Source organism: Microtus ochrogaster, unplaced genomic scaffold, assembly GCF_000317375.1.
Source record: "Microtus ochrogaster isolate Prairie Vole_2 unplaced genomic scaffold, MicOch1.0 UNK196, whole genome shotgun sequence".
Lineage (NCBI taxonomy): Eukaryota > Metazoa > Chordata > Mammalia > Rodentia > Cricetidae > Microtus > Microtus ochrogaster.
The window spans coordinates 1-15611 of NW_004949294.1; the positions used below are offsets into that span (position 1 = coordinate 1).

The following is a 15611-nucleotide window of genomic DNA, read 5'->3' on the forward strand; positions in this document are numbered from 1 at the left end:
CAGAAAATTAACTAATATTGTCATGTTAGCTTTTCAGGTTTTATGGTTTTTAAATTTTATGTCATTCTTTCATAGAACATGGTTGAGTTGTATTCTAATATTCAGAGCTGTTTCAATGTTGTTTGATCAGTTCACTTATCTGAAGTTCCTGTAGTGTGATACCAAATAGACTTAGATACCCTTTGGATGTGGGATTCTCCTCTGTATGCTGTGAATAAGAAACTGATTTGGCCTATGATAGGACAAAAGACTAGAGGTAGGCAGGGAAAAAATGAACTGAATTCTGGGATAAGGAAGGTAGTTTAGGGATGCCATGTAGCCCCACCAGAGACAGACTGGATAGAACTTTACTTTGTAAGCCACAGCCACGTGGCAATATACAGATCAATAGAAATGGGTTAAATTAAGATGTAAGAGTTAACCAATAAGAAGCTAGAATTAATGGGCCAAGGAGTGACTCAATTAATAGAGTTTCTATGTGGTTTTTTTGGAGCTGAGATGCTGGGTGGTCGGAGAACAAACAGGTGGCCTTCTTACAACACCCTTTCCCTGTAAGTGAAATAGAAAATCAAGAACATAGAAATTAGGAGAATGTGAACTCTGTCACTTAGCAAATGGCATTGAAAAATATATGAAGATAGGCTTCAGAAAGTGCCAACAATGTGGAGCCTCACAGGCGGTTTGAACAGTTAATATCTGATTTGCACCCTTTTCCTCTCTTTTTCTCCATTCTTGCAGCTCAACATGAATGCATCACTGAGAAGCACAGAGAAATGATAGTGAATATAATGAGACCAGCAACTACTTCAAGGTTCAATGGCAACAAGGTATAACACCCGTATGACGTTAGTAATTCTTCTCAGAAAACCACAGCATTGCCTGTGGAAAGTAACCATGGGATTCGTCGTCAACTACGTAACATGACTCACGGGCTGCCAGATATATTAGGTTCAAGGTCACTTTTATGAATGTGATTACTGACAATGTGGACTGACAAAGATAAATCTCCTTGGCACCTGAACAAAATGATTAATTTCTTAAAATGCCTTATTTGTCAGCATTCAATTTAAACCATCTTCTTTCTTAACTTTTTAAAGCTCACTCGTGTCCGAACTGATACCACACTTAACATGTGTTTCTTATTGTCATGCTCAGAAACGCTGAAGCAGCTCCTTTTTCTGAGAAAGAACACAATGATATACTCTAGTTTCTTTTACTGTTTCCTATTGTTAATATTATCATTGCCAAGTATTTAGGAAAATTGCTAGTGATACAGTGAATACAATAAGATTGCCACTTTATTCTCTTTTGCAATTGCGGGACACTTCTTTCTTAAGACCCATATATGGGAACTATGTGTGCACACTGATGAAAATGTTCCTCCTCATTGCTGTGATGAAGGGGAGTTTGGCTTGCCTGAACATTTCTGAGACATCAGAAAGATGGCTAGGGAACCTCACTCTTAATTCGAGGTTAGAGAGTCATGATAAGAGAGACAGTGTGTTTCTTTGTCTACTGTGCCCACATCCCATTACTGTAATAGAGTCCAAATTTACTTTAATTTTTGTGAACTCTGCCTGAAATTCTGTAAGCATTTTTTGTTAAATGTTATGTAGCATACCCCTTTTTGTCCTCTGTAAACTGGTAGCTTTGCAAGCTCATGGAATATGAATGTTGGAATCAATTTTAGAAAATTTTTCATTTATTCCTCCATAATGGCTTTTGGACACTTCTTTGACAATTAATGAATCGTGTAAGCCTTAAATTTTAAGGTAGCCTGATTTGGGTTCGAAAATGCAGATTTTGCTGTGTATTATTATTAATGGAATCTTAACCATTCCGAGGATGGTTCCATTTAATTTGCCTGGTAGAACTTGTTGGAAAATATTTGATCTGTTCAGGGGGCTATAGACAAACACACTAACTATTGAAGAGTATTGTAGGCCATGAGTTAACATGGAGCCACATGTGAATCCTTTTATTTTGTAAGTAGGAGAACTAATGTCTCATCTTTCAAAAGGATTAGGCTGTTGGCAAAAATCAGCAAGGACAAAGCACTGGAATTTTTATGAAAGTTTGTTACTTCAGCATGAGATGAGAAGGAAAATATCAAGAGTGATATCTGATATTACATCTTCAGGGACTACTAAAAATTCTTAAATTGCTAAATAATTTCCTGTTTAAGTTACTGACATATTATCATTTTAATTATTACACAATAATAGTCTGTAAGATGTTGTTTGTGCAACAAAGATGCTCTATTGCTGTTGCGTGGGAGTGGTCTTCATGACTGTATGTGGCCAGTCAGTAGGTCCCAACACAATGTGTTCTAGAGTGCTTAGATCCTGGTCTTTTTCTGAAGGTTCTTAAAAAACAAAACAACACGAACAAAACTTGTATTTCAGGGATGGCTATCATAATTGACATTTTTGAAAATTCTAGAAAAATGCATTGTGAAATCAAGTCTGTGAAGAGGAGGACCAACAGACAAAGTAAAACACAGATGGAGAACTTAGTCTCCATCTCCCTTTGTACACCCAGTAAGAACAGTAGTATTGGAAACCCACATGCTTACATAAATAAGAAAAACTAAACTGGGTAGTGATCTCTATATACTTGATTAGAGTACAGTAATGGTACGTAGTACTCAGTCTATAGAACAAATATATATATACATACATATATATGTATAAGGAGACACTGGAATATTAGGTCTTGAAGAGAGAAAAAGGAAAAAGTTATTGTTCCAGCCTATATTTTAGATATTCACTCTTTTTCTTGAGATATTGGGATTTTTTTTCCATGATGCTTGCTTTTCTTACAGCAAGAAAAACTGCCTCATTTTTAACTGAATATTGTTTTCACCCTTCCTTCCTTCCTTCCTTCCTTCCTTCCTTCCTTCCTTCCTTCCTTCCTTCCTTTCTTTCTTCCTTCCTTCCTTTCCCTTCATTCTCTCCCTCCCTCCCTCCCTCCCTCCCTCCCTCCCTCCCTTTTTTCTTCTTTCCTTTTGTTCTTTGCATTTTGTTTTTTCAAGACAGGGTTTCTCTGTAGCTGTGGGGCTCATCTTGCAACTAGCTCTTATAGGTCAGGCTGGCCTTAAACTCACAGAGATCCACCTGCCTCTACCTCCCAAGTGCTGGGATTAAAGGCATGCACCACTACCACGCAGCTTTTTATTTTTGTAGTAAATAAAAGAAGTCTGGGGAAAAAAATCAACCTAAGAAACATGTTATATTTGGAATCTTCATAGTAGACTTTAATCCACTTGCCAACTACTCCATAAGATTTCAAATTTATTTCTTTATGGTTTTCTCACAAGCTAAAGTAATTTTACACACTTACACACTGGACTTTAAATAAAATTTCTTTCCTTACCCTTAGAGGAGAATGGAAGCAAATTCTTCCATATTCATATGCTCCATTAGACATTTTTAGTCACATGCTAATCTTATTTCTAATTCCTTTGTTTATGTTGGTTTTCTTAGAGACTTTTACATGCCCTCACTGGGTCTTCAATGCGTTGACAGATAGGTGGAAATTATAAGTGTTGTGAGTGTTGTGTTGGGTGTGATGAGGAAATTCTGAAACTGGTATTTTATAAAACATTTGTAAATGATTCTATTTCATCAAGTTAACTGTTCAACTTATATAGATAACCCAGAAAATAACTGGTAAATTGTAGAAGGAGCTGCGGGCTGCATTCCTGCCACCCGGCTCCTGGCCCCCTGGCTAGCTTATGCCCCGAAATAATTACACAGAGACTGTATTCTTTTAAACACTGCCTAGACCATTATATCTAGCCTCTTCTTGGCTAACTCTCATACCTTGCTTAACCCATTTCTAATAATCTGTGTAGCACCACGAGGTGGTGTCTTACCGGGAAAGATTCAACATGTCTGATCTGGTGGCAGGATCCATGGCGTCTGGCCCAGAGGGGAGAGGCATGGAGATTGCCTCACTTCCTCCCAGAATTCTGTTCTGCCTACTCCACCCACCTAAAGGCTGGCCTATCAAATGGGCCAAGGCAGTTTCTTTATTAACCAATGATCTTCCTCAATCAGTAAATTTCCTGCAACAACATTTTAAGTATCCTGCTAGGGAAGTTTATCTTCTCAGTTTTCTGATCTTGCCTGTGCTTTTTAGATGAAAGTGATGTTGATAAGAGGGAGCAAGCTACTTCTTGTATGTTTTACCCTAAAGCTCAAAAGTAGCAAGCTTTGTGGGAAACAGTGGTTATAGAAGATTTATTTCTTTATCCATTTAGAGTCAGTCATATCATTGCTTATGCCATACCTTATCTTAACTTCAATGTTCGATAAAAATGTGTCTTCCTAGTTTTTTTAAAATGTTTATTTTTATTATTATGCATACAATATTCTATCTATGTGTATATCTGCAGGCCAGAAGAGGCCACCAGACCTCATTACAGATGATTGTGAGCCACCATATGGTTGCCAGGAATTGAACTCAGGACCTTTGGAAGAGCAGGCAATGTTCTTACCCACTGAGCCATCTCTCCAGCCCCATGTCTTCCTAGTTTTATAAATACATACAGTTATATATCTTCTACAATGATATGTACTTTTATAAACTTAGCTGGCTAGGGTCTCCATCCATATATATGTCAGTAAGAATTTTTATCACCAAATACATTATATTTGATACAGATCCATACATTTACAGTAATGTGATATTACTCTGGCCCTTAATGATTTCAAAACTCTGTTCAACAGGAAGCATTATGAAGTTCAGGGGTCAAAGAATGATTGATGGTAAGTATGCAAGCTGCCTTTCTTTTGGTAATATTCTAAACAATCAGAAATTGCCTTATTGCTTGAATGATAGTTCTTTCCTTTTACAATGTATGCATTTTATTTCTCAAATACATACATACAAAATTCAACAGACCAACTTCTTGTATACTCTGACATTATTTGAATTCTGTGCTCCTGTGAGTACAGATGGGAATACTTAATCTAAGGGCCTCCAGTTAAGTTCTACTTGTGTGAGAGATACTGTCTTTGTTTCTCTTCCATAATACCACTCCCTCCAGTTTTCTTAAGTGGATAAACTGTTGATTCACTCTTACATTGGATAGATAATGCATTTAAACATAAAGCGATATGGAGGATTGTGATTGTTATTGAAACATTTTAAAGTAGATGAGAATTGAAATCTCAAATCTATTTGATTATTCTAAAGTAATAGAGTACACAGAATTATAGATATACAATAGGACAGACCCAGACATAAAAGAACTCTAAATGAATCACAGTGTTGGATAAATACAAATTCTTTAAAGAAACAGAGTACTGACAGTTATAGATTAAAGGAGTAAAGATAATAAAATAAATATTAAAAAGTAATAGTAAAAACAAAAAAGAGCCTTGATGTAGCAATTCCTTCTGTTTGTGTGTTTCTTTCATTGGATAATGAATAAAGAAACTGCTTTGACCTAGTTGATATGACAGAACTTAGGTAGGCAGAGTAGACAAAACTGAAAGCTGGGAAGAAGGGCAAAAAGGCAGACTCCATGGATCTTCTGCCTGAGATGGATGCTGGTTAGAATCTTGCTGGTAAGCCACAGTCACGTGGTGATATACAGATTAATAAAAATGGATTAACTTAAGATGTATGAATTAGCCTATAAGAAGTTAGAGCTAATAGGCCAGGCTGTGTTTAAATGAATACAGTTTCTGTGTGATTATTTTGGGGGGACAACAAGCAGCCCGCTCCTCCTGTTAAAAAGCCTTGAAAAGATGAAAAAGACACAGAGAATCTGGATTATATATATTATTGTGTTTCTTTGAATTTTTTTTACTGTAAAGGATCTAAGTATCCAACATATATACTTTAAAGGTATTTTGTCTTCAAAATTTGAGTCTAAGGCTATGTTGCTTTAGAAAAGAGGTTCTTCTATTGTTTCCACAGAGGATGAGAACCTGTGGAATCATTCCAGACTAATATGGTTTGATAGAACAAGACCACCTGAAAGTTCTCTATGAAAATCCCCCAAAAGAAAATACTTTCCCCAACAAAACCAGGAAGCAGTTTGAAGAGAACCATACCCATATTCCCAAATATTGTTAATACACAATTTTTATATTTAAATGGAATGTTTGTGAATTTTTGGATGTCTGACAGAATATTTAGCAAACATATTACTTTCAAATCTACTCACACTCCATACTCATACTTCCTGAATGTTTTATTAAAGTACAAGAGAGAGTGTACTTTCTTGTCATATGTTGCTGTTTGTTTTTCCTCTTGGGTGATGATATACCCTAAAATGTAATAGCAGTTAATACCCTGACCTTAATGCAGAATAAGTGGGAAACTTCTTTCAGTCAAGGTGTCCATTCCTATTTATAGTTTCTTGGACATCTGCTAGGTGTGATGGCTATGTGAGCAAGGACCTACATTTTTTTTAGGAAATGGACTGAAGATGCATGGGTGTTGTTAGCAGTTGTACTCAATCTTGATGACATTTGGTTGCAGTCAGACATCATAAAATCTTATCCAAGCTTCAGATCAATGTGTTTAGCTATAAAGAGTTATAGCTTTGTTGTCATAATGAGTATTCCTGCTTTGGGAAGTTCTTTTTGGATTTAATCTCCATCTTTTAGACTATTACATCTAAGCCCAGTATTTGTATAATCAATCAATTGAATGAACTTTTGACTAATTTTGGTCACATATTTTTACTTTTACTTTTTGTGGCATAGGACATTTCTCATCATAGAGCAAGTTTTAAATAATTTTTATTGATAATTAAATCTATGAGAAGGTTATTTAGTTACTCCATGGATAACATATTTCTTTAAATAGTGAGAGATAAATGTTTTCTAAAGAAAGTTAGAAACATGAATTTTACTGGGACTCAATCCACTAAGTTTTGGAGTGCATAAGAGGTGAAGGACCTGATTGTGTACTCAGAAACAAATATAGATAATTGGAATATATACTTATGGCTTCAGGGTTGTATAAATAAAAGACAGCTTTTAAATGGAATCAAAATAAAAGAAACAGTGAATTCTAGAGATTTCATCTATATTTGCCTGTGTCATTGGAAATGTTGTTTGTTTTTTTGCTTTCTACTCAGAGAAAGACCTACTCCAGAAGTCTCTACAGGGAATGACTAAGACCAGGAAATATGTGAATGAAGACTACTCAGACCAACATTTTTCACCATATATTATACAAAAGCCATACTCTAAAGGTATATCTATTACTTACTTTCCTATTTCTGTGACAAAATATTAAAAAGATCATTTAGTAAACCAATCAAACATTTAATTGGGCTCATGGTTGTAGAGGTTCTATGTTGGTGAAGTAAAGGCATGGCGAAAGGAAGATCTGAGGGGACATATCTTAAGTTATAAGCAGGAGACTGAGAGCACGCTGGAAATATCAAGAAACTTCAAGGACTTCTCCCAGTGACAAAGCTCCTACAACAAAGCCAGTCCTAATTATTCCCCAGCAGGCTCACCATCTGTGAAACAATTGAGACATGAGCTGTGGGGGCCACATTCTCATTCAAATCATGCAGTACATTCCCTGGTCTTTATATAGGCTCATAGTCATATCATGAAGCAAAATGTCCAACCTAAAAAAGCCCCATAATATTTCACAGTCTCAATACTGCTTTTAAGCCCAAAGTCTCTTCTGACACGTGAAGTAATCTTTTACTTACACCACTCTGTAAAATCAAAATGCAAGTTACATGCTTCTGACATTTAATGCCATAGAATATGCATTATTATTCTAAAGGGGATAAATCAGAGAATAGTGTGGAAATACTGGACCAAAGCAAGACTAAAACCCAGAAGGGCAAACTCCAAACCCTGTAACTCTTTGTCTGATTTCAGAGGTCTTCGTCACATTAGCAACATTTTTGTATCCCTCGGACTGGTTACGTTTCCCATCTTCTACTCTACTGTGCAGCTATCCCACAGTTCTGTCACGTGCAATACTTTGGGGTTTCCAATATTATGCAATCTTAATTTTCACCACTTTATGCCATGGTTTCTCAGGGTCTCTTTCCCATTCTCAGGGCCCCTCTGTAGGGACTTTCTTACATAGTCTCATTGGCTCTTTTCAACCATAGGAAAATTCTACAACTTTTTTGTGTATCCCTCTTGACTCTAAAACCAGAACCACATAGATGTTCCTTCCAATTTAGATCCCACTTAGGATGGAGCCTGGCCCTCTTAAATTTTATTTGCACCAACTTTTATTTATTGTTGCCTTTTAGGATAACAAATTGAAAGCTTAGCTGGCTGATGTCATGACCTAAAGGGAAATCTTTACTTTTATTACATTTTGGATTAGGCCTCCTCTTGATATCCTTATCTCTTTCAGCACAAGCCTTGGTTCCAAGAGTAAACTTCCCCATATCCCTTTTCTCTTCAGTGTACATTTTATATTCTTTTTTGCTACATTCACTCTTTTACATTATAACCCGCCCAAACGTGATTAAAATAATTACCTTACATAAACAATATTGATTTGATTTAAACACCTTTCAGGACATTAGTTCATTACTTTTCAATTTAGCTTTAGGTAAATTCTTAGGACAGGTTCATTAGGCATCCAAATTCTTTGTGTAAATATCACAAGATCTGCTTATATTCCATTTGATAATAGTGTTTCTAAAATTTCTTGAGGCAGGCCTCTATAGTTCAGATTGCTCTCACCACTACTCTTTCCTGGATAGCATATTAAGCTCTTTTTACAGTGGTCTACCATTTTTCTAGTCCAAAGATTTAAAACATTCCATACTCCTGCAAAAATATTAATCAGGTTATTCATAGTAATACATCATACCTGTTATCAATTTCTGTTTTATTTGATTTCTTTATTGCTATGATAAAACACAAAAAAATCAATACATTTTATAAAATAAAGAGTTTAATTGTGCTATGGTTCCAGAGGTTTAGAGTCTGTGATGGCAGAGTAAGACATGACAACAAGAACATGTGAGATCTCACATCTTGTTTTACAAGCAGAAGGGAGAGAGCACACTGGTAATGATATGAGTCTTTTGAATCACTAAAGCTCACCTCAGGTGACACACTTCCTCCAACTAAACCATTGCTCCTTCTCCTTCCCATATAGTTATATCAACTGAGGCCCAAGTATTCAAACATGTGAGTTAATGGAGGCCATTATCATTTAAACAACAACAGTAAGGTTTTTGGTAAGTGTAGTCTTTGCTTTCTAGAAGTCTTTCTAGAAATTTTATCTCCATATAAAATGAAATTTTAACCTCCTGAAATGGATAACATTTGGGAATATTTTACTTGACTCTATTGATCAAACTGTATAACCAGCGAATAATTAATTTTCTTTAAAACACATCTTTGAAGCATTTCTGCATCTCAGTTGATGTTGTTACTGCGAAGAATTTCTTTGATTTTCCTGCGGCCCATGTTTTGTGACTATGAAGAACTTAGTTGACTTTTTTTCTGCTCCTATCAAATTAGCTAACCTGCTTCTGAAGACTGTTTCTATTGTGGGACTGGAAGACTATTTTATGTGTGAGACACAACATAGTCTCTAAAATTAAAAAATGCAAACTTGACAAATAATTTTTTTGTGATATCATTGACCTAATGTTTTAAGCTACAGAAGAAAGGTGAAAAAAAAGAAGAAAATCCACAAAAAAATTCAAAGTTCCTCGATGTGGACTGTTACTTTTAACCAGAAGAAGAAGGGAAGAGTGGAAGGAGGCAGAAGAAGAAGAAGATGAGGAGGAGGAGGAAGGAAAAGGGGAGACAGGAGAAGGAAGAAAAGGAGAAGAATAGGAGAAGGAAAAGAAGAGGAGGAGGGGGGAAGAGGAGGGAGGTTGGGGAAGAGGAGGGAGAAGGAAGAGCAGGAGGAGGAGGAGAAGAAAAAAGAAGTAGGAGGAGAAGAACAATAAGAATGAGAAGAAGGAAAAAGGAAGAAGAAGAAAGAAAAAGAAAAAGAAGAAAGAAAGAAAGAAAGAAAGGAAGAAAGAAAGAAAGAAAGAAAGAAAGAAAGAAAGAAAGAAAGAAAGAAGCACCTTTTCTGATTGCAGCACGATTCCAAACTTGTAGACAAGTGCGTTTCTGTGTATAATAAGACAATTAGTTCTAGTACATACAGGTGTACAGTAAAGTATTTTCCAGCTCTCTGCCTCCTTAGCACATGTGTTTCTAACCTGCCAATTTTCCCTCTTTGTCCTGGCAGATGCATTGGAAACATTATGGACGGTGCCATCTCTTCCACCAGCAGATTCCTCAAGACAGTCGTCACTATACTTGCTGATGTCTCTTTCCTGTGTAGCAGCAGACACCATCTGCAGATAAGAAATGCTTAACTGAGAAATGCTCATGTTGGGATATCATCGATGAAACTTTAATTTGTGCGTGGTGACTGTTTCCCTTGCTGCCACTTGACTCAATCCCAGGAGCCTCAGTAGAGGAAATAATATTGCACAAGCTCAAAATAGTGGAAACATTCAGTGCTCCTATAAATATACACTGCTAATTTTTAAAATATGACATATTAAAAAGGAATTGCATGATTTAAAAAAAATCTCAAAGTATACTTATATGATTAATACATAAATTATGGACCTCCTCTCTTTCAAAATAGTCAAAAGTTTTCTACAGTTTTCCCCTATTAAGGAATGGATATAAATGCTCTTAAGCAGACAAATATATGAAACATACACGTGCTTTCTGGGGGGGGACTTCTAACAGTCAGCCTATACTCTTACACAAATTGTTACTTTTGTTTAAGGATCTTTTGATGAGCTTTTCCTATTTCAGTACTATATTAATATCTACATCATTTTTTGAATAACTGCATAACTAATTTGTAGATGAAATAGAATTAAATGTTTTAAAGATTGCTCATTTATAGGCATTTATGTAGGTGCTAAATTTCTGTGAAATGAACTTCCATATACATATATATAAATATATATTCAACAATTATGTATTTGTCCCTTCTATTATAATAAAATTACCTAGCACTTAAATTATTAGAATGAAGTATAATAACACTTCAAAAAATTTAAATAATCATAATTCCTTTTAAATGAGCTTTAGTAGCCTTCTCCTCAATGGCAATGACTTAGACTACCATCTTCATAATCCACATATAATGGGTTCTACAAATATTTGAGATATTTCCCAATGTGTTAGTCCAAACAATTGTCTTAAATTGTATTTATTTTATTTTTGAGTTTGATCATTTTCATGTTTATTAGCCATCTGTATTTTTAATTTCTTCTTTATGTCAAAGTTTGAGAGTATTTGGAGATTTTAGTATCTTTTAAAGATCATATTTACACTTGGAGAAAAATAAGATTTGGATTGTCAAACATTACATGTTTTTCTCACATTTGAACTTCGTTTTGTTATAAGAATGTGTATTATTGTTACATGTCCAACTATAACCATGTTTGCTTTTATGGCTTCTGAGTTTCATGTCATTTTTGAAAAACAAAAATATCGTAAGCCCATAAAGCCCCACTCCTTTGTTAATCGTAGTTCTTTTGTGTTTTTTATGTCAAATTCTTATGTCATGAAAAGAATTTTGTTTTGAAATCTTAAAGCTGCCAAGTTATTTGCCATTACTTATGATTATTTGCCAATAAGTGCCCATTTATCTGTAAGCCATCTTGCACCTGTGCTGTATTGTCATCTGTGAATGGCTCCATTTTTGTTCTGTGGATGTGTGTCTCTTCTGCCTCCTGTCTCACATGTCTTCGTGTTGGAAGAAATTACAGTTTAGACTGCAATTTCATCAACTTTAATAAATTAATTTGGGGAAACTGTTTTTAAATAATATTGTCTTTATAATGAAGGACAAGAAATGTCTCTTTTATTAAATATCTGATTACTGTTGATATTTTCACCGTGATGTTGGGTTTTTCTTTTATTTACTCGTTCATTTTTATGTATCTAAAACTTTTTGTTTTTTGTTTTTAATTTTTTTTTTGGTTTGGGGAGGTTAAGTGGCCATGTTAGTATGCATTATTTTCAGAATGGACCCAAAATTCTTTGCAAATACTAGTTTTCCTGTTGCCAACTGATACTGATTTTGGTTATTCTGATAAAAGTCCACAAACTGGTACTTTCAGAGCACTTAAAATTGTGGAAATATTACCCACACTTGATTTAAATGATGTCTAAGAGAACCCCTTAGGTTGGATAGCACATTGCTGCTGGTCAATGTTTCCAAAAGACCACCTGAAAGAGCTATGATCCAGCAACGTTGAGTTTATTAAACTTACTGCAGCAAGGGAAAACATCACCTTAACAGGGTTTAGTCATGGTTGAAAGGTGAACCTTTGGATCTGGGTTTCTGTGGTTTAGAGTACAGACATGGTTATGAATGGGCACAGTTCAGCATGCAATACTGTAACATGGATGAGGATGTGGTGAGGTTCTTAATGTGCTTCCTGATAACCAACTGCTTTCTAAGTTATCTGTTTGCCTCAACAAGATATTAATAATGACAGAAGTGTTATTGCCTATATGAGCAAATAGAATTTATTAGTTTATAGTTTGTCTTGCTAAGCAGGACTTACTAAGTTTGGTATGAGGTCTTAGTCCCAAAAGGTAAGTTATTTTTAATGTGAATAGTTGTAAGTAACAATGGAAGATTATACCTTTTAATTTTGAGATAATTGGTGTGTTCTGTTGGAAAAGTCTTCCTCCACTGCTTTTATTTTTCTAAAGGGTTTGAATCAAACCCAGGTGAAAGATGTAATTGCTGCTTTTTTGCCCAAGTACTTATACTATTATTATTTGAATTATTAATTACTGTACAGTATTTCTTTTTCAACAATTAGAAATCCTTTTATTTCATTGTGAGCATACTCATTTTAATTTTTTTATTTAATGCTGAGCTATAGGCATTTAAATTTGATTTGGATTTTTGAGAGTATATAATTATATGAAATCACTTTTCCATTGACATTCCTTTCTACTTCCTTTATACTCTGGCATCAGCATTTCTGATTATGTTTAAACAACACAGAGGTTTTTTTTTTTTTAATGTGGTGCTCGATGGGTTAGCACCCTATTAGTGAAATCAGCTGTTGTGCTTTGTTGTTTCACGTAAATAACGTTATCTAGTTTTGTTCACATCTTTCCAGTTATTGTTTGTTTCATATCTAGTGTCTTAGGTTTAACATTTTTTCCTCATAGATGGTCACAATGCATTCAGATTTTCTATCACACTGTTTAAACTGTGCCTTTTTAAATAAATGCCAGTTTTTTCCTCTCTTCCACAATCAAGAGTTTAGCATATTTTTTGAGATTTTAAATATGTCCCAATTTATATACATATTTTTATGTGTTTTTCCCTGTGTGATTTGCCTCTTTTTTTTTTGATTTTTCTAGACAGGATTTGCCTCTTTTAGCAAGAAATGCTTAAAGACTTATAAACCATTCATTCCCTTTCTCAGCAGCCATTGACGTCTTGTATCTTTTCACTTAAGATTGGGACCATGTGGGATTTTTCCCTGGCCTCACTAACATGCCAACTGGTGTTGGTGTCATCCCTATGTGGTCTTGTTCAGGCAACCATACAAATGAGAAGGCATGAATGCATTTCTGTATTGAATCTGAAAACAAGGACCTCTGACTGTTTCAATATTTCTGCTCACTAAGATGGTCTCACTGTGTGGCTTGGGCGCAGTTTTACATCCTGAATCATTGAATCCAGGGAGGCAGAGGCAAGTGGATCTCTAGTGAAACTAGAATCCAAGGTAAATAATGTCCATATGAGTGTTAGACAGTATTTTATTGTGAATTCAAATAATTTTTTTCACTTAATTAGATGACTTCACATGAGATTATCCAGTCGAAAATCTATAATGTTTATAATTACAGACTTATGGGAAACATAAAAATAATACTTTTCATGCATTTTATTTAAAAACTGTTATTCTTTGAGGATTGCATATATTTATACAACATATTTTGATTATATTCATCAACCACAACTCTCCAACCAACTCTAATACCTCCACAGCATCTTGCTCTCAAGTTCACACCCTATTTTTAAAAGTTATCAATAAACTCTGAGTCCAGTTGCCACTGTTCATATGCCCAAGAGCTTGGGGCCTTTCAGTGTGGTACGAGAGATCTACTGGTGGTCAGATACCCAAGAACAGTGATGCTTTGTCCCTCAGTAGCCACCATTTGTCAGTGGTCCTTTGCTAGGTACTAGGAATCAGGGAGCCATCACCGTATATGCTAAACATTGACTGTTTTGTTCTTGTGTAGCAAACCACAAATACTGGGTGGAGATGTGTTCATTAGTAATGGCATACCCAGAAGTCAGCATTTCATAGTTTTCTATTCTGTCTGCTTAATCTTCCATTTTATTGTTGAAGCTGGTGTAGATAGTGCATTCACAGTTGAATACTCTAAGATACTTATATTTGGTACTTTTTTTTTTTTTACCAGTTATGGGTTTCTGCATTAGACATCTACTATTGTAAAAGGACTTTTGGTAACATAAGCTAAACTCAACATAAATCACTGGGCAAAGACATAAATATTTAGAAGGCAGTTTGAACAACATGGCCATTTAGCAAAAACAATAGCAATAGATTTTACAATAGGAAAAGGACAAAGATGCAGTAGTTGTTCAGTCTGTATCCAATCAGAAAGCAGTTGATTATCCCTATAATTTTCATACCACAATTGCACTAGTCAGAAGGCACGTGGGACCAGGAAGGCCAGTGTTGTAGCAGTGAAGGATAAATTCACTGCTGTCTTTCCTCCCCAGTCAGCTTGTGCTGTATCTTCTAGCACGATGTAAACTCGACAGTAGTGCATTTCCTGTGTTTATTTTGAGGATGTCTTCTCTATGTCCTGCATCCGAAGTGAGTAGCATCATTGGCAATAGGGTCTGACCATGTTGTATGGTGGAAAACCAAGAGGAATGTTACTATTCTACATTATTTTGAATGCCTCTGGGACATTCATAGAGAAGTATTCTGGGTTTGGTACTGAGATTTTAATTTAATAACCTGTGCCCTCTGGGGAGAGAATTGTCCATCTCTGTAGTATACTTCTGTTTATAAATTATTTTATTACTATTATTATTGTTGTGTACATGTGAATATGTGAATGCATGTGTATGTTTGGTCAGTGTGTGGGTGCATGTGGCATGTCATATGCATGAAGGTCAGAGGACAGATTCTGGGTGTCGGTCAGTTCTCTTCCTCACACTTTATATAGGTTCTAGAGGTTAAATTCAGCTTATCAATACCATTTAAAAAATGACCAGCTGAGATAATTTATTGTACTTCCATCCTCTTATATTTTTCATTCAGTTCACTCTTTTATGTTAACTTTATAAGAGGAGATTGCTCTTTTATTTCCTAGCTCCCAGAACTGAATAATCACACAAAAACTATATTAATTACAAGGCTGGCTGATGGTTCAGGTATATTTCTAGCCAGGTCTTACATCTTAAATTAACCCATTTCTATTAATCATGAGGCTGTGGCTTACCAGTAAGTTTCCAGCATTTTTCTCTTTTGTCAGCTACAAGGTGTTCCTTAAACTATGCTACTCTCTCTCTCTCTCTCTCTCTCTCTCTCTCTCTCTCTCTCT

At 35.3% G+C, this 15611-nt stretch overlaps 1 long non-coding RNA gene across 1 annotated transcript in view; it reads left to right on the forward strand.

Annotated features, from left to right (window-relative positions):
• The first annotated feature begins 736 nt into the window (after positions 1–736).
• The window catches only part of LOC113455852, an 85023-nt gene continuing 70148 nt past the window's right edge, over positions 737–15611 (forward strand). Inside the window, exons 1-4 of the long non-coding RNA XR_003376798.1 lie at positions 737–827; positions 4734–4772; positions 7103–7219; positions 10213–10387. This is a non-coding gene — a long non-coding RNA (uncharacterized LOC113455852). The remainder of the gene's footprint in view (positions 828–4733; positions 4773–7102; positions 7220–10212; positions 10388–15611) is intronic.